General features: G+C 54.3%; 1 protein-coding gene across 4 annotated transcripts in view; it reads right to left on the reverse strand.

Moving 5' to 3' along the window:
• DRD2 (dopamine receptor D2) overlaps window positions 1-22749 on the reverse strand; it is a 79324-nt gene that overhangs the window by 20820 nt on the left and 35755 nt on the right. The window contains exon 1 of one of the 4 annotated variants that reach the window (XM_034665789.1): window positions 3403-3440. The exons of the other annotated variants lie outside the window; for them this stretch is intronic. The gene's annotated coding sequence lies outside the window, so the exon portion shown is untranslated. Of the gene's footprint in view, window positions 1-3402; window positions 3441-22749 lie in introns of those variants that run through there. 4 annotated transcript variants of the gene reach the window in all.

The following is a 22749-nucleotide window of genomic DNA, read 5'->3' on the forward strand; positions in this document are numbered from 1 at the left end:
GCTCTGGAATTGGAGGGGAACAGGAAAGCAGTGGGAAGGGGCCCCTTCTCAAGACCCAGCAGTTCAAGCCACAGCCTGCTCCTCTACCAGGGGCCAGACTTGGGGGTGAGCACCTCCCCTATGCCTCCTGCAGCAACAGGAGGAGAGGGACCACAGGGATTAGAAGAGGGAGAGGAAGGAGCCCCCAATCTTTCCTACGACAAAGGGAAACCAGAAGTCTTAAACTAATGCCTTGCTTACTGGGCCCAGGAGGGCAGTCTCCCAGGGGAGCAGAGGAGCCTGGGAACCGGGGCCTGGGATTCCCAGAGCCCCAGGCCAGACAAGGAGAGCCTCCCGGGCCAAGACCTTGGGACGGCCAGTGTGGTGGATGAGGGCCAGGCAAGGGGAAGGAGGGACGGATGCTCCCCTTCTCCTTGGCCCTGAATCTTCCCTGGCCTCTGAGGCCGGACACGGAGGGGGAGCTGGGTGGCGAGGCTGTGAGTCTGGCGTAGGTGCTGGCAGTCACTCTTAAGGGAAGAAACACTGATTGTTTTTGCCCAGTGGTGGGGGAGGGCCCAGGTGAGGTCCTGGACCTACAGATTCCTAGGACTCCAGGCATGGGATGGGGTACCTTGTCCCTCCTGGACTCCCTCCATCGCTCCTGCTTTTCTCTAACCAGAGCCTCAGGGCAGCTGTGGCGGATCAGCTGTGGACGATTTAAAGAGACCTAGGCTAGGGGGGAACCAGGCCTCCAGAGGCCTGGGAGGGAAGGTAGACCACACACCGACACCACCCACTTCGTGCCCCCTCCAGATCTGGTACCTCCTTAGTCCAACCCAGGATTCTGCAGGGACAGCGACGGAGCAAAGCACGGGGCCAAGCAGCCCCTCCGCAGCGGGGCTTAGCTCTGCTATCTGTGGGGAAAATCATCCAGGTGCCCTTAGAAATTGTGCAGCAGCCTGGATGGGTCTCTTCCATTCTTGCTCTCTGGCTGCATCCGGCACCACCCAACAGGAGCCGGGAGAGGGGGAGCAGTCCTGAGAACCACCAGAGGCCCACCCTGAGGCTGGTATCCCAGGCACCTCTCCAAGCCTCCCCACTGCTCCCTGGCGCTAACCTGCCCAGGCGGCCCCTTGCCCCCCACCTCATAGCAGAGAGAAACTGCCCTCGGGGGCTTGTTCAACCTCCTGTCACCAGAGCCACAAAGCTACCAGCCTCGGTACCCCCTGCTCCCCCTCCTGGGTTCCAGTGTCCCAACCCCTAACCAGGCCCAGTCCTTCCACATAGGCTCAAGATCCCATTGTCCCAGCTGACCTCATCCTCCTGGTCACCCTCCAGGACAAGCCCATCTCCAGGGAAGCCTCCCTGAGGCTCCAGCCCCAGCCATCCTCTTGCGTACTGGGCTCACAGCACCTGTCTTCCTCGGTGGCACTCATCACAGGTGTACTTAAGTCGCTTGTCTAATTGTTGTTTAGTGTCTGTCCTTCTTGCCAGTGTGGGAGCTACACCAGTGTAAGGATCACGCTTGTCTTTTTTTTTTTTTTGGTCTTCTCACTTCCAGCATGGTGGTGGCCACGGTAGCAAATGTATGGGGGGCATCCATGGGGAGCTGGTACCTCACTCAGGTGTGTAGGAGCCAAGCCCAGGGTCTTGTTCTGCCCTGGTTGCTGTTTCTCCCCTGGATCCTTCTCAAGGGGTACCTGTGGCCTCCCCCGAGATCTCTCCCTGGCCCTCTGGGTCTGGGTCACGGGGTTGGATGCCCAGCTGGTTGGGGTGCACTCAGGGAATTTTCCAGTGAGGCACTCAGGGTTGCAAGCCATGGAAAGCGAGAATGCACGTGTGTGAAGGTGAGTGTAGGTGTGCAGGGAGGTGGGGAGACAAGGTGGATTCTGTAGGAAAGGATGCAGAGAGCTGGTGGGGATGGCTTCTGGGATTCCAGAAGGCCTGGGGGGCCCAGGGGTTTTGCAGCGTCTAGATGAGCACCCCCCAGTGGGACTGATGTCCCCACAGGCCACGATGGCTGGAGCCATTTCTCACACAGCACCAACCAGCAGCCGTAAAGCCTCCACAGGGAGCACCCTGCATGCCGCTGAGACAGGGGGTCCCAGGGAGAGGCTGGTGCACACAGAGCTCCTCTGCTGTGAAAGGGGCCCCTGCGTGGGAATTTCTCCAGGAGCAGAAAGAGACGAGAGTGGAGCATGACTAGTGCCTCCCCAGCCCTCATGCTGTCATCCTGGACACCCTCTGCCTTTCTTCCTCTTCCCAAGGTGGCCAGGTGCCCCGGGGTTTGTCCAGGGGTCCCTGGGAGTGTGGAGTGCCCCGAGAGGCTGGGACAGAGGAAGGCTCTGAGACTCTCCCAGGCTGGCTCAGAGCTGGTCCCAGGGCCCCCCCGAGTCTGCAGTAGGGTGAGGCAGGGTCTGGAGACCCAGGGAATGCAAGAAGGGCATCTGCCTGACAGCCCCATCCCTGTGCATTTTGAAGGCTCCGTAAAAATGTCTCCTCACAAACTGTCAAAGTGTCACAAATTAATTAACTGTTAGCTGGGAGTGACTCAGTGTGGGGAGGGGGTGGGGAGAGAATGCTCCAGCAATGCTAAGCGGGGTGGTGGCGGTACTGTTCTCTGTGTGCGTGTGCTGCCTTTTGATTAAAAATCCTCGCAGCTCAACACCCTGCGAGGGACGGGGCAGATCACTGGGGCAGCTCACGTGTCGAGCAGAAAATTGGCAGGTGGGAAGCAGGGTGGAGGGCGTGGGGCCCAGGGCCCCCTCCCCGAGGAAGGGAACACAGTGGGGAGAAAGAAGCCTCTAGAAATTGCTCACATCTAAATTCAGAAAGGAGCCCACAGGCTGGCACTGGGGTTTCCCCCCTCTTCCTTTCTCTTTCCCTCCCTTTGCAATTTCCCCCCAGAATGACAAGAATGGGGAAGTTGAGCTGGGTTTGCCCTGAGGGCTGGGTCACGGGAGTCCAGGAGGCAGGTACACTTAGCCAGACTCACCAGCAGGAGCTGGGAGAGGAGGGAGGGCGGGTCTCAGACCAGCCTCCTTGACCTTTACTTTAATTTCAGGAAAGAATTGAGAAAACACTCTCTTGAAAGCCAAGAGGGAGACAAATCCTGAACCTTATTGCTCTGAAAGGAGGAAAAACAGTCCTTGCTATTTGGCAGAAAATTGCTTCGCTTTATGAAAAGACACCCATGTTCACGAAAACAAAGAGTGGGTGCGTCCAAATAGCAGCCGACACCCACCACCCCGCTGCTGGAAACCCTGGGGTCCCATGCCTGTCGCCCCCATCCTTCCACTCCAGCAGGCTGGCACTGGGGACTGTGGGGACCTTTCTTCCAGGAAGGAGAAAGGAGCCCTTTCCTGAATGCAGGGAGGGGAAGGGGGGCAGCAAGATGTAACTTTATGACTTCTACCCAAATACCTATTTGGTGTCTGTACTGCAAAGACGAGCTGAAGGTAAAACTTCACGGTGGGACGCAATCAGCAAGATCTGGATTGGAAAAATGAAAATGTAATAAAAGAAACTTGAAAGCCTAATCGGCCAATTATAATGTGGGGAACATACTTGAATCCTGATTCAAAGAAACCAACTTTTTAAAGATCCCTGATATTTCACGAGACCGTTGAAAATCTGAAAGAGTGGATTTCGACGGCATTAAGAAACCACGGTGACGACTTTCAGGTTTTAGGCAGCAGCGCTCCGGCGCATTTTTGTAGAGCCTGGATCGTGTCGGGATACGCAGTGAAATATTTACAGATGAAACTATATGATGTCTGGGAGCTCTTAGAAACAAATATAAGGGGGTTACGGATGAATCAAAATCGGCCATACACGTGTCGTGCTGGGAGCTGGGTGACATGCCAGCCTTGGGTCCTCCCTTCCCAGAGGACGGTGGCTCAGCTGGCAGGACAGAAGGTACTAAGGGACAAATGGAGCAGCTACCAAGCTCCTGTTCTGTGCTGTTCACCACGTGAAGCGCTGTGCACAGATCATTTCCCTTCATCTGCACCGTGGCCCTACGAGATGCCACACGATTTCCATGTCTCAGATTCAGAGAGAGGACCAGAGAGGGCAGTAACTGGCCCGAGTTCACCCAAGCAGGTTTTGAACCCAGATCCATCTGCCCGCAGGACCCTCAGACATGGTTCCTTCAAGGGCATGTCCAGGCTCTCGCCCCAGCAAGCTGTTAGGTCTCAGACTGGTGTCTGCAGTGCCCCACAGGGACCTCTCATAGCCTTATAAAGAGGGAAGTGGTGGTCCGGGCCACACGCAACTTTCCTCAGAGTCCCGAGTCCCCTCAGACAACCGATGTTTTCCAGAAAATGACACTTTGGGAATCTCCAGGGCAACAAGTCGCTCAGCCCAAGTGAGCTCCGAGGAGGACGGGATGTGCTGGATTCCAGATAAGAGCAGCAGAGGAGTGTGGCCAAGAAAGGGGGTCAGCCCAGCGGCTGCCTCTGGGCTCACCCCTTCAGGCCAGTCCAGTGACAGGCTGGGGTCACGGACAGAATCCCTGACTTCCTCCCCCACATAACAGAAGTAGGTAGGAAGGGCAGCCACAGCGAAGGGCAGAGAGTCCTGATAGCCTGCTGTGTGCCCGCCCACCCTGTCCTTCCCCAGCCCATCCCTGTCCCCGGCATTTGAGGCTTTGCCAAGCAGCAATGACCAGAATATAAAGAGGAATGGTTTCCTTCCATCCTGGGAACTGAAGAAGAGGAGTCGATGCAGCCTGTTAGTTTTTGGGTTTGATTTTTTAAATCGGACAGACAGACAGATCTGGCTTTAAATCTCACCCCCAACACTTGCTAGCAGTATGGCTTTGACAGTGCAATCACTCTGGGCCTCAGTCTTCTCATCTGTAAAATGGAGACTATAACTCCCTCTGCGCTGGAATGGTTGGGGATTTGACTTAGAAAATGCACAGGAAGGGGCCAGTACGTGGCGCATGTCCAAAGAATGGCAGCTAATGTCATGAAGACAGATGCTATGGCCGCCAAAGACGGGGTGCTGAGCTGAGTGAGGGTCCAGGCAACACACCAGGGCTGTGATGAGGGGCGCTGGGGAAAGAGACCCCAATTTCTCTGGGGCCTCCAACCCTCTGAACAATCCAGAATGACTCCAGCCATACCCAGCGTGAAGTTCCCACCAACCAGCCCTGAGATGTTGTGGGTGCCCAGCCGCCGACTTTGGGTAAAGTCTTCTCAGCCTGTGCCTTATGGATTTACAAAAACCTTGAGCCTTCCCTCTGAATCTTTGAGAAAGAAAGGCCTCCCTACTTGGCCTGTAGCCTTCTGGTCAATTCTAAGGCTGCCCCAGCTACTGTTCTTGAAGGCCGGGGTGGGCCAGGCACACCGTGGACCTGGCAGACTCTGAGGTATCAAGCAACCATCAGCCCTGGATCATTTCGTCTAACCGGGCAGATGTCTGCCCTGCAGAAGGATAATCTAGTTCCCTCGGCTGAGCCACTTCTCTGATCCTCAATTTAATAATTAACAATAATTTAATAACGAGAGCAGACGTCCCTAATTTCAGCAAGAGGTAGACGAACCAAATAAAACGGTGTGTTTCAAAGTGTCTTGCAAACTCTAAAGTCCTATAAAAACGTTAGTGCCTTATCACCTCCATGGAGAGCTTTCCCTGGCCATCCGTAAACTGATCACACCTACATTCTCATTAAAAGGGCTTGGTACCATCTCATTGCTGTTCGCTTGTGTTCTTTGGTACCTACTTTGCCCTGGGTCAGCCCCATCTCTCTGAAGTGTCCGAGAGGCCTGACAGGCGGAAGGCGTCCTAATCCCGCATACAGCCTTAGCGCTCCTGCGCAGGCTACCAGCTTAACTGGTGTTAATGAGCATCTGTGGGTGCGGGTGGGCGTTGATAGGGCCATCCTGCTGTCCACAGCTCTAAACAGGGTGAGACTGCTTTCCTCGTGGGGTGCTTTCGAAGGGTAAATGAGGTACATCAAGCCCTTAGCATCATCTCTGGCTCAGAGACGAGGCTATTGTTCCTATTCTCTTGATAGCTGACCTGGAAAAATGTGGAGAATTGAATTTCACTCCTGGAAAAAACCTTAAATCTAATCTCTTCATTTTATAGAATAAAAAACTAAGACGCAGAAAAGTGAAAGGACCCACCCGAGTTCCCAGGGCCAGTTGCTTTCGTTACCAAGATGGCGGTCAAGGTCTGTAGACAGGTCTCCCCCTGCTTTAGCCAGCTCTCCAGGCTCTCCACCAGGCTGGGGGACCGGGCTCTCCCACCCTACCCGCTGCAGAGATGCACACGTGCGCTCGGTCCTTACAAGGGCTGCCTTCCAAGCCTGACACCTGCTTCCTCTGGGCATCGGTGAGGCCGTGCGCACGGCGGTTACGAGCTCGTGGACGGCACGCCACGTGCAGGGAGGAGCCTGGCACCTGCTAGATTTCTTTAGGGGCTGCTGCTCCTGAAACAATGTTTCTGGGAGGTGTCCTGTCCCATTCTTCTCCAGGAGCCTCTGGGAGTGTGGCTCCCCAGCCGGACGGGGGCGTTGATGGAGACGAGAGCAGAGGCCAACACGATCCACAGCCAGGGCTGCTTTGAAGACGGCAGGACTGCTGCTCGGCCCCCCGGGGGGGGGCAGGGAGCCGCTCACCCAGGCCGTCTCTAGCTGACTCTGACCCAGAGACCCACCTGGGGGTCGGGGGGACGGGGGTGGGGGAGGAGAGAGAACCACCGGAGAGCGTCACTAAGGAAACGCCTCTGGCTGGAGCTGCCACCCGGGCTTCCAACCCTGAGAATTTCTGAGGCAGAACATAAACACTTCAGTCTTATCCTGGGACTCCTGGGACACAGATGAGCTAAGTTTTCGGAGCCCGTCATGGCAAACAACATAATGTCGCTAATCAAACTTCCTGTGCGCCCACCCAATTTGATAAATCAGCCTTTTGATGCGCTAAGTGAAGATGAATTAGGAGTAATGAGTCTGTGACAGCTCCCCGAGGCACAGGCTGACGGGGAGCTGTGATGACTGAGGCGGGGGGCGGGGGAGCTCCTCCGAGGATCAGCTCGAGCTGCCAGGTTCATGCAGACAACCCGCGGCTGCCAAGGCACCTCGGCTCCCCCCCACAAATCCCGAGCGCTCACACACAGTCACCATCTGAGAAGTGTAAGCCGGTGCATCTGAGGAAGAGTTCGCTACCTTCCCACGATGAGCAGCGCGCCCTAAGCCCCGAGCCAGTAGCAACTCGGAACGGTCAGAACATGGAATCAAACCATGCATTTTGTTGCATGGGAAAAATGGAGGCTGACAAGGGCAGGCTGCAAAAATCCTTACTGGCAAGGCTGCCTGCCCCGAAGTCCCCACCAGCCCAGCCACAGAGATGCAGCTAAGTCCTTCCCTACCGGACGCTGCAAACCGGCAGCCTACAGGCCACACGGAGCTTGCAGATTCGTTTCGCTGGGCTCCTATGGAGAGCATTATTGAAAATGGCAGTTAGTTGCCAATATTTAAAATCTGGAGATTTTATATTAAAATAGAGCTCTAGCTTCTCTTATAAAAAGAATCACAAGATTTTGGGGATACTGGGTTAGCATTCTTGTAAGGCAATAGCAGGCTGGGGTCAAGTAGAGGCAGCCCCTTTACACAGGGCACACACTGACTGAAGAGGGCAGAGGCCCTCCCCAATCAGAGGAGGGCCCAGCTTAAGGGGAAGGGGCTGTGTCTGTACTCCAAGAATGGAAGAAAAGGAAGAAGGAGCTACATCTCCACCCTGGGCTTCCCACCCCCTACATTCTCCCCAAGTGCCCCAGCACGCACAGACCAAAGCCCCAAGCCTTTGGCAGAGGCCCCCTCCTCCTGTTGCTATGTCCAGCCTCAGCCAGCTGGAGCGGTGTCCTCAAGTTTGCCACAGTCCCCACTAATCCTTATAGCCCTGCACTCAGCTGGTTTCACTCAATTTATATTTACAGCCAGGCCCCAGCATATATTTAAGTTTGAGTCCCCTGTTTTATGACATGCATCCAGGGTAACAGAGCTGCTAATACCTTGCTGAGCAATGCTCTAGCACCCTCTTACTTGATGCTCACCATCAAGGCTGGTGGTGGCAGGAAGATACGCACTTGGAGGTTGGGGAGGCTTCTGGAAACACAGGTAACTTTTGAGCACAGCAGAGTTTTTTCTAACCCTCCCCAGCTGTGCCTGGAGACTTCAGCCCTGTCTCTGGAGGCCCCTGTCCTACTGTTTCTGAAGCCCAGCCTCCCTTGGGGGCCTTTCTGCCAGCTGATGTTCAAGGTGACACGGTAAAAACAAATATCTCTCCCCAAAGGTTGCCTTCGCTCTAGCCTTCCTGTGATTGATCCTCTAATTATATTTGTGGCCCAGGAAGTACTAATCTCTTCAGCAACCGGAGCGTTCACCACAGATTGAAACAAAACATCCCATCGTCCTGGCGTGAGATAAAGCGGGGTCTGGAATTTTTTGCATGTATCGGCCTGAGAGGCAGAGCCGCTGGGGACCTGGGAGAGGGGGCCTCCTGGTCTTGGCCGCCTTCCTTACTCTGCGAGATGCCGGCCTCCCTGCAGGAAGACCAGCTCCCCACCCTCCTTCCTTATCTGTTATTTTAACAAATATTCCAGGGTGTACGTGATGGAGGGGAGGCCCAAGGAACTTGTCCCCTCCACAGTGGGTGGTAATGACAACAAACACATGGACCCCGCTGCCCGTGGTCCCTTCAGCTTCCATTTCAGAGAACAACATCTTGAGTTCTTTGAGAGGATGATGCTCAGTGGTCTCTGCCTCTTCCAAATCCCTTTCTCACTGATCATCTCTGAGGCCACCTCCTCCAAGGAGACTTCCATGATCTCCTTCTAACTCATTTGTTCCTCTTCAATCTCAGAGCACACAATCTGCTCTTCTTGGTGCTTATGGCAAGTCTGTCTCTTCTCCCCTCTGCTCTTCTATGGCAAGGTCTGTGTCTTACTCCTGTTTTGCTCCTTCAGCAGCTAGTACTTGCCGGGCGTTGTGTGGGAGCTTAACAAAAGACAACTAGGTGGAGATGAAACATCACGGACTTTGAAAGCTCTCCAATGTCCTCCCTTCTGCTGGCACGTAGAGTTAACCGTCACTCTCCAATCCTCCTCTCAGGAAGGGCCATGCCGATGGCCATAGCGCACAGCACACTCTCTCTAGGGAGCCGGGCGTCCCCCCTCTGCCGGCACCCCTGGAGAGCTGCGTGCCCACCGGGCTGTAAATCTGCGGCCAGACCTGCTCGCGCTAGCTGTTCTCCTAACTGCCACTCAACCCGTCCACCATTTCATAAACAACGGAATGTGAATACAAAATCAAAACAGTGATTGCATAATGACTGAGTGGAATGCACGGCGGAAATTTTTTGATAAAGAAAAATCACTAGAAAAAAAAATCCTGCCTACTTCTGTGTAAATGAGATCTCTAAAAATTCCGAAAATCTGAAAATTTATGAAACAAGTTTCCATCCCTGCTCTGCTTTATAAAGTAAAAGTGAAAACACTGAAGGTCTTGGATAAAATGTTATGGCAAGATTTAGGCACATAAGTGGGGCCAGACTCCCATCGGTGGACTCTACTCAAAGAAAAGGCCCAAGATACACACCAAAAGTTCANTCTGCTTTATAAAGTAAAAGTGAAAACACTGAAGGTCTTGGATAAAATGTTATGGCAAGATTTAGGCACATAGTGGGGCCAGACTCCCATCGGTGGACTCTACTCAAAGAAAAGGCCCAAGATACACACCAAAAGTTCGGTAAATGGATGCACGTGAATGTTCTAAGAAAATTAAATGCTTGAAGTATCATTTTTTAAATGAATCCTCTCTTCAATGAGTTACTTCAACTGGTCACTCAACCACGCTGAACAAGAGAGCCTCCGCCGTATGGTCTGGCCCGTATGTTAGCTCTCTCTGTCTCTTTTTAGTCTCTCTACATGGCCCCTGAGAACACGATATGCCTTGGACTCCCATAACCTGCACAGCTGCACTTCGTGCTCCATGGGCCACCCGAGAATGGGGGCTGGTGGGATTGTCGCGTCACTCAGCATGCTCACCGAGCCCCTTGCAGGTATGGTGCCAATCGGGAACTGGGGATACGGCACTGAATGAGGGGCACCCCCTCCCTCTTGGGCAGTCTCCCAGCCGGATGGAGCAACTGGCTCCGATGTGAGCACAAGCGAGACAGAAAGAGGACACGCTTTTGCAGAGGGGAAGTGACATGGCTAACGTGACCCACTAAACACGTGAGCTGCCTGCCACTTTTGTAGCTGAATGGGATCTTTCATCCCACCGCACAGAATTTTGGGCAGAAGCAAAGGCTCTGGCTGTCTGGAGAAATGTAAGAAAGCGGAAACGTCTGAAAGCAAGGCTAACCCGCTGCTGCCCACAGCACCACAAACGTTGAAAACAGGTGCCACACATCCTACAAATCCCTGAGCAGGAGTCTTCCAATCCAGGTCACGAAAGACAAGCAAAGACTAAGGAAGTGTCCCAGATCGGAGAGGACTAAGGACACAGGACAACTAAACGCAACATGGGATCCTAGATCCTGGACCAAAAAAAAGGACATTTGCAGAAGAACTGGCAAAATGCAACTCAATCCTGTTATTTCATTAATGGTACCGAAACAATGTTACTTTCTACGTTTTGATAGTTGTACTCTGGTTAGCTAAGAAGTTAGCATCCGGGGAAGCTAGGTGAAGGGCAGACAGGACTCTCTGAACGACTTCAGCACATCTTCTGGAAGTCTAAAATTATCTCCGGAGAACATAGGTATCTGCCATGCTCGGGGGGAGGCACCTCCAGCACGCAGGTGTCTCAGCGAGGGCGCCGGGCCACGGCTCCGCTCCGCAGGCGAGGGTGCTGGAACGCCTCCTCCCAGGCAAAGAGGCGGCTCCCCCGGCCACTCATCCAGGAACGCAGCACAGACAAAGCATCAGGTACGGGTCAAGCTCTGGCACAAGGGACAGGAGGTGCAGAAGGGGAGGCAGATGAGTATCTGCCCAGTGATTAGTGTTTAGTCCTCAGCATTTTAGTCACCCACTGTGTCCCAGGCACAGTGACGACCCTTATGTAGGTGTCCTCCTTAATTCTTATAACATCCCCATTTCTCTGAGGGCTGGAGAGGAGCCCAGCTCGTCGGTGGCAGAAGCAAGACCCCAACCAAGCACAGCCGGTCCCCAGAACCAGTGCTGGAGAGAGAGGTGCTGGGAGAGCCGGCCCTGGGGCACTTCCAGCCACAGCTCTGGTGCATTTCCAGGGGTCAGAGCCTGTGGGTTCCATGGAGCCGCCCACCATCCGGGGCCAGCAAGTCTTCCTCTCTGGCTGACCCCCTCTCCTCCTCCTGTGGCTGCCGGGCAGTCAGTGGGGGTCTGCTGGGACACACGGAACCCTCTTCATGCGTGGGCAGCAAAGGCAGGGTCTCCACCTGCCTACTCACTCGCTCACCATTAAGGGTCCTTGCTGATGGATCTGACTGCAGTCCCCAGAGCCGCTCCTGAGCCCGCAGTCCACAGACCCCACCCCTAATTACCCAGAGACCCTCGCCATCCAGGTTGTTCTCACAGTCATTTCTGCTGAGAAGACCAGTCCCTACGCTGCTTACTTACAGCCCCAACAATAACAAAAACAGTAATAGTAATAGTAGCCACTGCTTACTGACCATTCACTGCATACTGGACACCGCTGTACACTGCACACACCTTTTTGCTAATTCCGAGCACAACTGTAGAAGGTAAGTATTACTAAGTGAGCTTTCACTGCAGAGCAGGTGAGGCTGAGGGCAGTTCCTATCTTAGTGGGGCTGCGGGTCCGGGGACCACCAAGCCTGGGTGTGTCCACTCACAGAGCCACTCCTTCCCACGGGGCTTTGAGGCCCCCACATGTATGACACCCATTGACTTTATGCACCCACTGTCAAGCCTCATGACAGGACAGTGGCCCCATTGTGCAATGCAGGTCAGGTCAAGGCAAGGAGCTGTGGAAGCAGGAAAAACCTGTCGCTCGTATCATGCTCGTGTGCAGACATCGTGCAGCCCGTCCTGGAGGTTGTTCCCACCTGTAGTTCTGCTGAAAATCTCCTAGACCACACAGCTAATCGATGGCAGACATGAGGTACAAACCGAGACCTCTCTGGCTTTCCACAGCCCTCACCTTTCCTGCCACCTCCAAAGGCCGGCGCCCCTGCCCCCCCCACCCCCGGCTGGCAATGCCCCATCAGTCTGGAAGGAGTCCTGCCGAGATGTGGAGCTGTGCAGGTACCATTTAGGAGCCTGAGGTCTGGGGCAATGACAATGACTCTGCCACCCGAGGTCAGGCATTTTCTCTGTGTTTCCGAAGTGGAAGGAGCTCGCAGGGAACCACGCACATGTCCCCATCTGCCTNCAGGGAGCCGCTCACCCAGGCCGTCTCTAGCTGACTCTGACCCAGAGACCCACCTGGGGGTCGGGGGGACGGGGGTGGGGGAGGAGAGAGAACCACCGGAGAGCGTCACTAAGGAAACGCCTCTGGCTGGAGCTGCCACCGGGGCTTCCAACCCTGAGAATTTCTGAGGCAGAACATAAACACTTCAGTCTTATCCTGGGACTCCTGGGACACAGATGAGCTAAGTTTTCGGAGCCCGTCATGGCAAACAACATAATGTCGCTAATCAAACTTCCTGTGCGCCCACCCAATTTGATAAATCAGCCTTTTGATGCACTAAGTGAAGATGAATTAGGAGTAATGAGTCTGTGACAGCTCCCCGAGGCACAGGCTGACGGGGAGCTGTGATGACTGAGGCGGGGGGCGGGGGAGCTCCTCCGAGGATCAGCTCGAGCTGCCAGGTTCATGCAGACAACCCGCGGCTGCCAAGGCACCTCGGCTCCCCCCCACAAATCCCGAGCGCTCACACACAGTCACCATCTGAGAAGTGTAAGCCGGTGCATCTGAGGAAGAGTTCGCTACCTTCCCACGATGAGCAGTGCGCCCTAAGCCCCGAGCCAGTAGCAACTCGGAACGGTCAGAACATGGAATCAAACCATGCATTCTGTTGCATGGGAAAAATGGAGGCTGACAAGGGCAGGCTGCAAAAATCCTTACTGGCAAGGCTGCCTGCCCCGAAGTCCCCACCAGCCCAGCCACAGAGATGCAGCTAAGTCCTTCCCTACCGGACGCTGCAAACCGGCAGCCTACAGGCCACACGGAGCTTGCAGATTCGTTTCGCTGGGCTCCTATGGAGAGCATTGTTGAAAATGGCAGTTAGTTGCCAATATTTAAAATCTGGAGATTTTATATTAAAATAGAGCTCTAGCTTCTCTTATAAAAAGAATCACAAGATTTTGGGGATACTGGGTTAGCATTCTTGTAAGGCAATAGCAGGCTGGGGTCAAGTAGAGGCAGCCCCTTTACACAGGGCACACACTGACTGAAGAGGGCAGAGGCCCTCCCCAATCAGAGGAGGGCCCAGCTTAAGGGGAAGGGGCTGTGTCTGTACTCCAAGAATGGAAGAAAAGGAAGAAGGAGCTACCTCTCCACCCTGGGCTTCCCACCCCCTACATTCTCCCCAAGTGCCCCAGCACGCACAGACCAAAGCCCCAAGCCTTTGGCAGAGGCCCCCTCCTCCTGTTGCTATGTCCAGCCTCAGCCAGCTGGAGCGGTGTCCTCAAGTTTGCCACAGTCCCCACTAATCCTTATAGCCCTGCACTCAGCTGGTTTCACTCAATTTATATTTACAGCCAGGCCCCAGCATATATTTAAGTTTGAGTCCCCTGTTTTATGACATGCATCCAGGGTAACAGAGCTGCTAATACCTTGCTGAGCAATGCTCTAGCACCCTCTTACTTGATGCTCACCATCAAGGCTGGTGGTGGCAGGAAGATGCGCACTTGGAGGTTGGGGAGGCTTCTGGAAACACAGGTAACTTTTGAGCACAGCAGAGTTTTTTCTAACCCTCCCCAGCTGTGCCTGGAGACTTCAGCCCTGTCTCTGGAGGCCCCTGTCCTACTGTTTCTGAAGCCCAGCCTCCCTTGGGGGCCTTTCTGCCAGCTGATGTTCAAGGTGACACGGTAAAAACAAATATCTCTCCCCAAAGGTTGCCTTCGCTCTAGCCTTCCTGTGATTGATCCTCTAATTATATTTGTGGCCCAGGAAGTACTAATCTCTTCAGCAACCGGAGCGTTCACCACAGGTTGAAACAAAACATCCCATCGTCCTGGCGTGAGATAAAGCGGGGTCTGGAATTTTTTGCATGTATCGGCCTGAGAGGCAGAGCCGCTGGGGACCTGGGAGAGGTGGCCTCCTGGTCTTGGCCACCTTCCTTACTCTGCGAGATGCCGGCCTCCCTGCAGGAAGACCAGCTCCCCACCCTCCTTCCTTATCTGTTATTTTAACAAATATTCCAGGGTGTATGTGATGGAGGGGAGGCCCAAGGAACTTGTCCCCTCCACAGTGGGTGGTAATGACAACAAACACATGGACCCCGCTGCCCGTGGTCCCTTCAGCTTCCATTTCAGAGAACAACATCTTGAGTTCTTTGAGAGGATGATGCTCAGTGGTCTCTGCCTCTTCCAAATCCCTTTCTCACTGATCATCTCTGAGGCCACCTCCTCCAAGGAGACTTCCATGATCTCCTTCTAACTCATTTGTTCCTCTTCAATCTCAGAGCACACAATCTGCTCTTCTTGGTGCTTATGGCAAGTCTGTCTCTTCTCCCCTCTGCTCTTCTATGGCAAGGTCTGTGTCTTACTCCTGTTTTGCTCCTTCAGCAGCTAGTACTTGCCGGGCGTTGTGTGGGAGCTTAACAAAAGACAACTAGGTGGAGATGAAACATCACGGACTTCGAAAGCTCTCCAATGTCCTCCCTTCTGCTGGCACGTAGAGTTAACCGTCACTCTCCAATCCTCCTCTCAGGAAGGGCCGTGCCGATGGCCATAGCACACAGCACACTCTCTCTAGGGAGCCGGGCGTCCCCCCTCTGCCGGCACCCCTGGAGAGCTGCGTGCCCACCGGGCTGTAAATCTGCGGCCAGACCTGCTCGCGCTAGCTGTTCTCCTAACTGCCACTCAACCCGTCCACCATTTCATAAACAACGGAATGTGAATACAAAATCAAAACAGTGATTGCATAATGACTGAGTGGAATGCACGGCGGAAATTTTTTGATAAAGAAAAATCACTAGAAAAAAAAATCCTGCCTACTTCTGTGTAAATGAGATCTCTAAAAATTCTGAAAATCTGAAAATTTATGAAACAAGTTTCCATCCCTGCTCTGCTTTATAAAGTAAAAGTGAAAACACTGAAGGTCTTGGATAAAATGTTATGGCAAGATTTAGGCACATAGTGGGGCCAGACTCCCATCGGTGGACTCTACTCAAAGAAAAGGCCCAAGATACACACCAAAAGTTCGGTAAATGGATGCACGTGAATGTTCTAAGAAAATTAAATGCTTGAAGTATCATTTTTTAAATGAATCCTCTCTTCAATGAGTTACTTCAACTGGTCACTCAACCACGCTGAACAAGAGAGCCTCCGCCGTATGGTCTGGCCCGTATGTTAGCTCTCTCTGTCTCTTTTTAGTCTCTCTACATGGCCCCTGAGAACACGATATGCCTTGGACTCCCATAACCTGCACAGCTGCACTTCGTGCTCCATGGGCCACCCGAGAATGGGGGCTGGTGGGATTGTCGCGTCACTCAGCATGCTCACCGAGCCCCTTGCAGGTATGGTGCCAATCGGGAACTGGGGATACGGCACTGAATGAGGGGCACCCCCTCCCTCTTGGGCAGTCTCCCAGCCGGATGGAGCAACTGGCTCCGATGTGAGCACAAGCGGGACAGTGTGAGACAGAAAGAGGACACGCTTTTGCAGAGGGGAAGTGACATGGCTAACGTGACCCACTAAACACGTGAGCTGCCTGCCACTTTTGTAGCTGAATGGGATCTTTCATCCCACCGCACAGAATTTTGGGCAGAAGCAAAGGCTCTGGCTGTCTGGAGAAATGTAAGAAAGTGGAAACATCTGAAAGCAAGGCTAACCCGCTGCTGCCCACAGCACCACAAACGTTGAAAACAGGTGCCACACATCCTACAAATCCCTGAGCAGGAGTCTTCCAAAGTCTCCAGGTCACGAAAGACAAGCAAAGACTAAGGAAGTGTCCCAGATCGGAGAGGACTAAGGACACAGGACAACTAAATGCAACATGGGATCCTAGATCCTGGACCAAAAAAAAGGACATTTGCAGAAGAACTGGCAAAATGCAACTCAATCCTGTTATTTCATTAATGGTACCGAAACAATGTTACTTTCTACGTTTTGATAGTTGTACTCTGGTTAGCTAAGAAGTTAGCATCCGGGGAAGCTAGGTGAAGGGCAGACAGGACTCTCTGAACGACTTCAGCACATCTTCTGGAAGTCTAAAATTATCTCCGGAGAACATAGGTATCTGCCATGCTCGGGGGGAGGCACCTCCAGCACGCAGGTGTCTCAGCGAGGGCGCCGGGCCACGGCTCCGCTCCGCAGGCGAGGGTGCTGGAACGCCTCCTCCCAGGCAAAGAGGCGGCTCCCCCGGCCACTCATCCAGGAACGCAGCACAGACAAAGCATCAGGTACGGGTCAAGCTCTGGCACAAGGGACAGGAGGTGCAGAAGGGGAGGCAGATGAGTATCTGCCCAGTGATTAGTGTTTAGTCCTCAGCATTTTAGTCACCCACTGTGTCCCAGGCACAGTGACGACCCTTATGTAGGTGTCCTCCTTAATTCTTATAACATCCCCATTTCTCTGAGGGCTGGAGAGGAGCCCAGCTCGTCGGTGGCAGAAGCAAGACCCCAACCAAGCACAGCCGGTCCCCAGAACCAGTGCTGGAGAGAGAGGTGCTGGGAGAGCCGGCCCTGGGGCACTTCCAGCCACAGCTCTGGTGCATTTCCAGGGGTCAGAGCCTGTGGGTTCCATGGAGCCGCCCACCATCCGGGGCCAGCAAGTCTTCCTCTCTGGCTGACCCCCTCTCCTCCTCCTGTGGCTGCCGGGCAGTCAGTGGGGGTCTGCTGGGACACACGGAACCCTCTTCATGCGTGGGCAGCAAAGGCAGGGTCTCCACCTGCCTACTCACTCGCTCACCATTAAGGGTCCTTGCTGATGGATCTGACTGCAGTCCCCAGAGCCGCTCCTGAGCCCGCAGTCCACAGACCCCACCCCTAATTACCCAGAGACCCTCGCCATCCAGGTTGTTCTCACAGTCATTTCTGCTGAGAAGACCAGTCCCTACGCTGCTTACTTACAGCCCCAACAATAACAAAAACAGTAATAGTAATAGTAGCCACTGCTTACTGACCATTCACTGCATACTGGACACCGCTGTACACTGCACACACCTTTTTGCTAATTCCGAGCACAACTGTAGAAGGTAAGTATTACTAAGTGAGCTTTCACTGCAGAGCAGGTGAGGCTGAGGGCAGTTCCTATCTTAGTGGGGCTGCGGGTCCGGGGACCACCAAGCCTGGGTGTGTCCACTCACAGAGCCACTCCTTCCCACGGGGCTTTGAGGCCCCCACATGTATGACACCCATTGACTTTATGCACCCACTGTCAAGCCTCATGACAGGACAGTGGCCCCATTGTGCAATGCAGGTCAGGTCAAGGCAAGGAGATGTGGAAGCAGGAAAAACCTGTCGCTCGTATCATGCTCGTGTGCAGACATCGTGCAGCCCGTCCTGGAGGTTGTTCCCACCTGTAGTTCTGCTGAAAATCTCCTAGACCACACAGCTAATCGATGGCAGACATGAGGTACAAACCGAGACCTCTCTGGCTTTCCACAGCCCTCACCTTTCCTGCCACCTCCAAAGGCCGGCGCCCCTGCCCCCCCCACCCCCGGCTGGCAATGCCCCATCAGTCTGGAAGGAGTCCTGCCGAGATGTGGAGCTGTGCAGGTACCATTTAGGAGCCTGAGGTCTGGGGCAATGACAATGACTCTGCCACCCGAGGTCAGGCATTTTCTCTGTGTTTCCGAAGTGGAAGGAGCTCGCAGGGAACCACGCACATGTCCCCATCTGCCTGCCCTGCCTGCTCCGTGTCACAGAAGCCCTCACTGGCCACCTCTGCTCTCCACTGCAGCTGTGACTTGAGCGGGGCTGGGTCTGGCCCCAGAAACCAAGGCTCAAAGGCTGAGCTAATAGGGCTCTGCGGAGGGGCCCTCGGGACACACGCTAATGGATCCTGCAGCATTCACAGCCTGTGGAGGTCCCAACCTGGAGCAGGTCCCAGTCCTGCTCCAACCTCCAAAGACAACAGCTGCCACAAACCCTGGGCCTGGCCCGAGGCATGAGCTGAGAATGGGAGACCCACTGCCTCGTTCGGCCGCGTTCTGCTCCCCACTGTCCCCACCGCTGCCACACCAGCAGCCACCCAGGCTCTGGGATGCTGTTTTTTAAAACCATAAAATCCGCTCCCACTCTGCACCTTTCCGGAGCCTGCGCCCTCAGGTTGCCTATGGCATTCATGACTCCTGGCACATCCCTGGTGCACAGAATGCCTGGCGTGGGGGAGGGACGTGGCTGGGAGAACAAGAGAAAGACAACTTTACCACATCTCCATGCTTCCATTCATCCTCTAAGAAAAAGGGCCGAGAAACGATGGTGTGCCTTGTCCCAGCACTCAGAGCACATGGGCCATGCAACCTGCAAAGTCGCCACTTGCCTTGCTTCCGAGCAAGGGCACGCAGGCTCCGTGGGTTATGGGGATGCAGGCAGAGCTCTGGGGTTGAGTGCGACCCACGGCAAGATGCTCAGACATGGGGGCGTGTAGGGACAGAGCCCTGGCCCAGCTCTGCCCCACATTCACAGCTGAGTGACCTCCAACAGGTTACTTCCCACCTCTGGGCCTTGGTTTCCTTTTCTGATGAATACATGTGGCTGAGCTAGGGGACTGCCAAGGCTTTGTCCCCCTCTCCCCGCACCCCCCCCCCCGCACGCCACAGTGATGCACTCTCCAGCCCTGCCAGGCTGGGGACAACTGTCTGCTATGGCTACGGCATGTTAAAGCAGATGTCTACGGTCGTGACGAGGGTAAGACCTCACAAGAGGATCCCGAGGGGTCTCTGGAGGTGGGGCCTAGCAACGGAGCACATGCTCAGAGGACCTTCAGGGTGGGAAGTCACCATCACTCTGTGACATGGAGCCAGGTGACGCAGTTGGTGGTGAGTCACCAGGGATAACGAGCTCTGAGATGGGAAGACTCAGATGCCTTCTGACACCCTTTCCAAGCCCTAATGAGGCCAGCCACGCACCTAGCCCCCGAGGGCGGCCCAGAGCCATAGGGAAGGGGTCTAGCTTCGACCTGGGGCAGCCCAGCCTGGCACGCAGCTGGCTCCCGACTGTTTCCAACCCCCACCCCAGCCCCGAAGAGCTGGAAACCGTGCCCCACGCTCCGGGGGAACTCCCTGGCTATTCTTGGGAACACAGGGACTCCTGGCACCCCCTCAGAGCTGCTCCCCACTCTAATAAGCCCAGGAGTCCCTGCCACATTTTCCCCTTGGAAGGAGCTGGTGTCTCTGTAATTGCAACATGATGCTGTCTTGGCGGCAGCATTAAGCACGCCTCGAGTCCCAGCCCCAGCCGAGAGAGGAACTGGGGGCAGGCAGAACCAGAGGAGGCTGTTGCTGCTGACTGTCCTCACCCAAGGGCCTGCCCTGTGTCTTCCTCCAGCCTAGTCCTGCTTCCCGGAGAGGCCTGGGCTCAGACTTCATCTGGGTTCTCCCGACATGAGGAGGGTCGACCGGAGGCTGAGTAGCTCTCCCAGGCCACTGCAGAGGAGCTGTGCTGAGCCCGGCCTGTGCCATGAGACAGCCCCACGGGCCTGGAACCCAGGCTTCTCTCCTCCCAGCCTCCTCTCTGCACCTTCCAGACCAATCTGCACCTGCCTTCCAAGCCCACCTCCCAAAGCCACAGCCCTAGGCTCCTGTCACGGCCTTGCCCAGAACTCCCTTCAATGACTTCCCTGAAGGGTAAAGTCTAGAATCCTTGCCCCTTGCCTTTGACCTTCCTAAATGACCCCCACTGCTCTTTTGTGGGGAGGCTATACTCCAGCTAGAGCTGATCTGTCCTACGGCTTTCCCCCCACCTTTTCACTCTGCCTCATCGTCTCTATTCCCTCATCTTTGAATGTCATCATTTCCCCACCCGGCCTCTTTCCCAACTGTCCAAATACTACCGACCCTTCACGCCGCAAAGCCTACCTCCTAGAAGAAGCCTTCCCTGACTGCAGGAGCTTGTGGGACCTCTTCCCTCGGCAGTCCCACAGAGTTTGACAAGATGACGTCCGTAACTAGTTTTCATTATAGAGCTTCAGAGTTTCGGACATCCCCAGGGCAGGTGGACAGGTGAGACAGGAAGTATTCCGCATTCACTGGGTGTGGGCACCTGGGCTATGGAAATGAGCTGTGAGCTGCAGGTGTCCCTCCAAGAGGCCCAGAGAGCAGTGGGCCAAAGCGGGTATTGAAAAGCACTGTGTTTCTCCCACTGAGCATACGCCCATAGTAAGTGCTCAGTGAAACTGGCCAAGTGAATAAACGCTATGCTGGCAGAGTGACGCTGTGACATGGAGCCGTTCCCACCCAGATGGTGTCTACAGCGGGGAGCTCCCGGGAGGCTAGGCTGAGATCGGAAGCTGGAGCCGTAGCTGAAGAAAAAGCAGAACTAGCCTTAATGTCTGGCAACTGAATATACTCAGACAAGCCAGATGGGGCTTCCAAAAACTGAAGCCGGAGAGACTACGGGAGAAGTGAAAAGTCACCCCAGAGCCAGAGCGCGGTGGCGGAGAGCCCAGGGCGGAATCTGGGCTCCGTGGTAGCGTGGAGGCACATCCTGGTGCAGGGAGGACTGGCTATGCCCCGAGCTACCTCGCAGACTGGCACCTGCCCCCCTTGGTTGCACTCTTCACACTCCGCAGTTAATGAATGCTTCCCATTTTCCTGTGTGTGTCTATCCCCCTGCCGCCAGCACCACCCCTGGCCCCTGGGGACACCCTCAATACATGCAGTGCTTGTGGGCGACGGGCTGGTAAACTGAGGAGAACGTGTCCCGCTTAAAGGAGGCCCCTCGGTCTACTGTGGCCATAAGAGAATGTCCCAGAACTTCCAGTGTTTCAAAACAAGATGAAAATCTGGACTTTTATTTGAAGTCCCCTCATTTTAAAACGTGGGCAACTAATGCATCACTGTTTGAGCCGAAGCACGCTGATGGTTCAGACCCAGCTTGCGACCTACCCTCCCATTATCCAAGACACCAAAGCTAAACAAAGGGCCACTGTTTAAAGACATGTTGTGGTTTTCAAAGGTCTCACAACAGCCCTCTGACCAAGCGGGGTGGGGGTTATTACGGCCTTTTTAAGAGTTGAAAAACCAGGCCTGGAGAGGCTTATTAATATTCCCAAGGTCAATCAGCTAGTTAGCAGCCAAGGCAGGATCAGAACTCACATCTCAACACGTTCTCACAAGCTCTTTCCCCACACCCCACCTCCAGGCCCTCACGGACAGCAGAGTCAAAGAAGCAATCACAACAGTCAGATACACAGAGACCCTGGCATCAGCTAACTGGCCATGGCGTCCCTGGAAGTGAAATGGACAAGCATCAGCTGGATTGCTCCCTGAGCTGTAGAAATGGAAGAGTTGTTCTAGGGAGAAGAGAAGTCGAACTTGAATCACCAGAATGGAGATTCATAACCCCACCATCAGTTCCAAGACCTGAGCCAATGTAAAGACCCAGACGCCTTGAAGGAAGGGGAGGCTGGGTCCCCTTGAGGAAGACTATGCTGCCAAAATTTTATTCTGTTCATCTTTCTCCCAGCCTTCCCCAAAGGATTGACAGCCTTTACCAGGATGACTGCACAGGAGAATGGGAAATAACCAGACTTTGCAAGGACTAGCAGACACTGGCCCTGAGCTGACATGATTCCAGGGGCCCCATGACATCACCGTAGCCCCCACCAGGGCTGGCAGGGGCCTGCGGACGTCAGGTGGTCAATGGGGTTTTGATCTCATGTCCTTCTCACAATGGATCCAATGGATCCCTGAATCCCTCCTCTATTGGACCAGGCATCCCCAGCAACTAGCAGAACCCCCATAGCACAGACCAGCTATATTCCTTTAAGCTGCTCAGAAAATACATCCAAACTCTGGAAATAAGGCACAAAGCCACCTTAGGCTCATCTAACTCTCTAGGGGAGAGTACTTTATTTACTGTCTACCACCCATAAGGGACCCAGCTCTGTGAGAGATGCCACAGAGAGAAAACTGATAATACACAATGACTTCATCCAGTAGGGAAGGTAATCCCAAACTTCATGACTTCATTGCCCTGTAAGACATTCATAAGCTTTGAATCGAGTTCAGCAATCTTATTCTAGCTTCCTTCCACTGATATCTATTTCTCTTGTCCTCTTTTGAACCTGACTTTGTCATCTCTCTGGTTTCCTCACTTACGACTTAAATAAATCTTTGACATGTAATGGTTTGAGAAAGATGTTTTTAACCTTTCAAAAATTATTACTTTAACAGTGTACATGACTCAAAAAATAAGCCCTCACAGGGAAATTGAGCCATGGGGGGACAGGTCAAGAGGCCGAGGGAACTCCGCTGGCTCATGGCTTCTCCCTGCATCAGCTCTCCACCAGACCAGCGCACCTGGCCCCTGCCCAGCCCGCCCGGAGGACAGCTTCACGCTTCCTCCTATAATGGCCACTCATGGTTCAGGCTTGCCTGCCATGGCTGCACCACGGCCCTCGGTGTGCGAGATGGCTGACTCC

Source organism: Ailuropoda melanoleuca, chromosome 8 (genome assembly GCF_002007445.2).
Source record: "Ailuropoda melanoleuca isolate Jingjing chromosome 8, ASM200744v2, whole genome shotgun sequence".
NCBI lineage: Eukaryota > Metazoa > Chordata > Mammalia > Carnivora > Ursidae > Ailuropoda > Ailuropoda melanoleuca.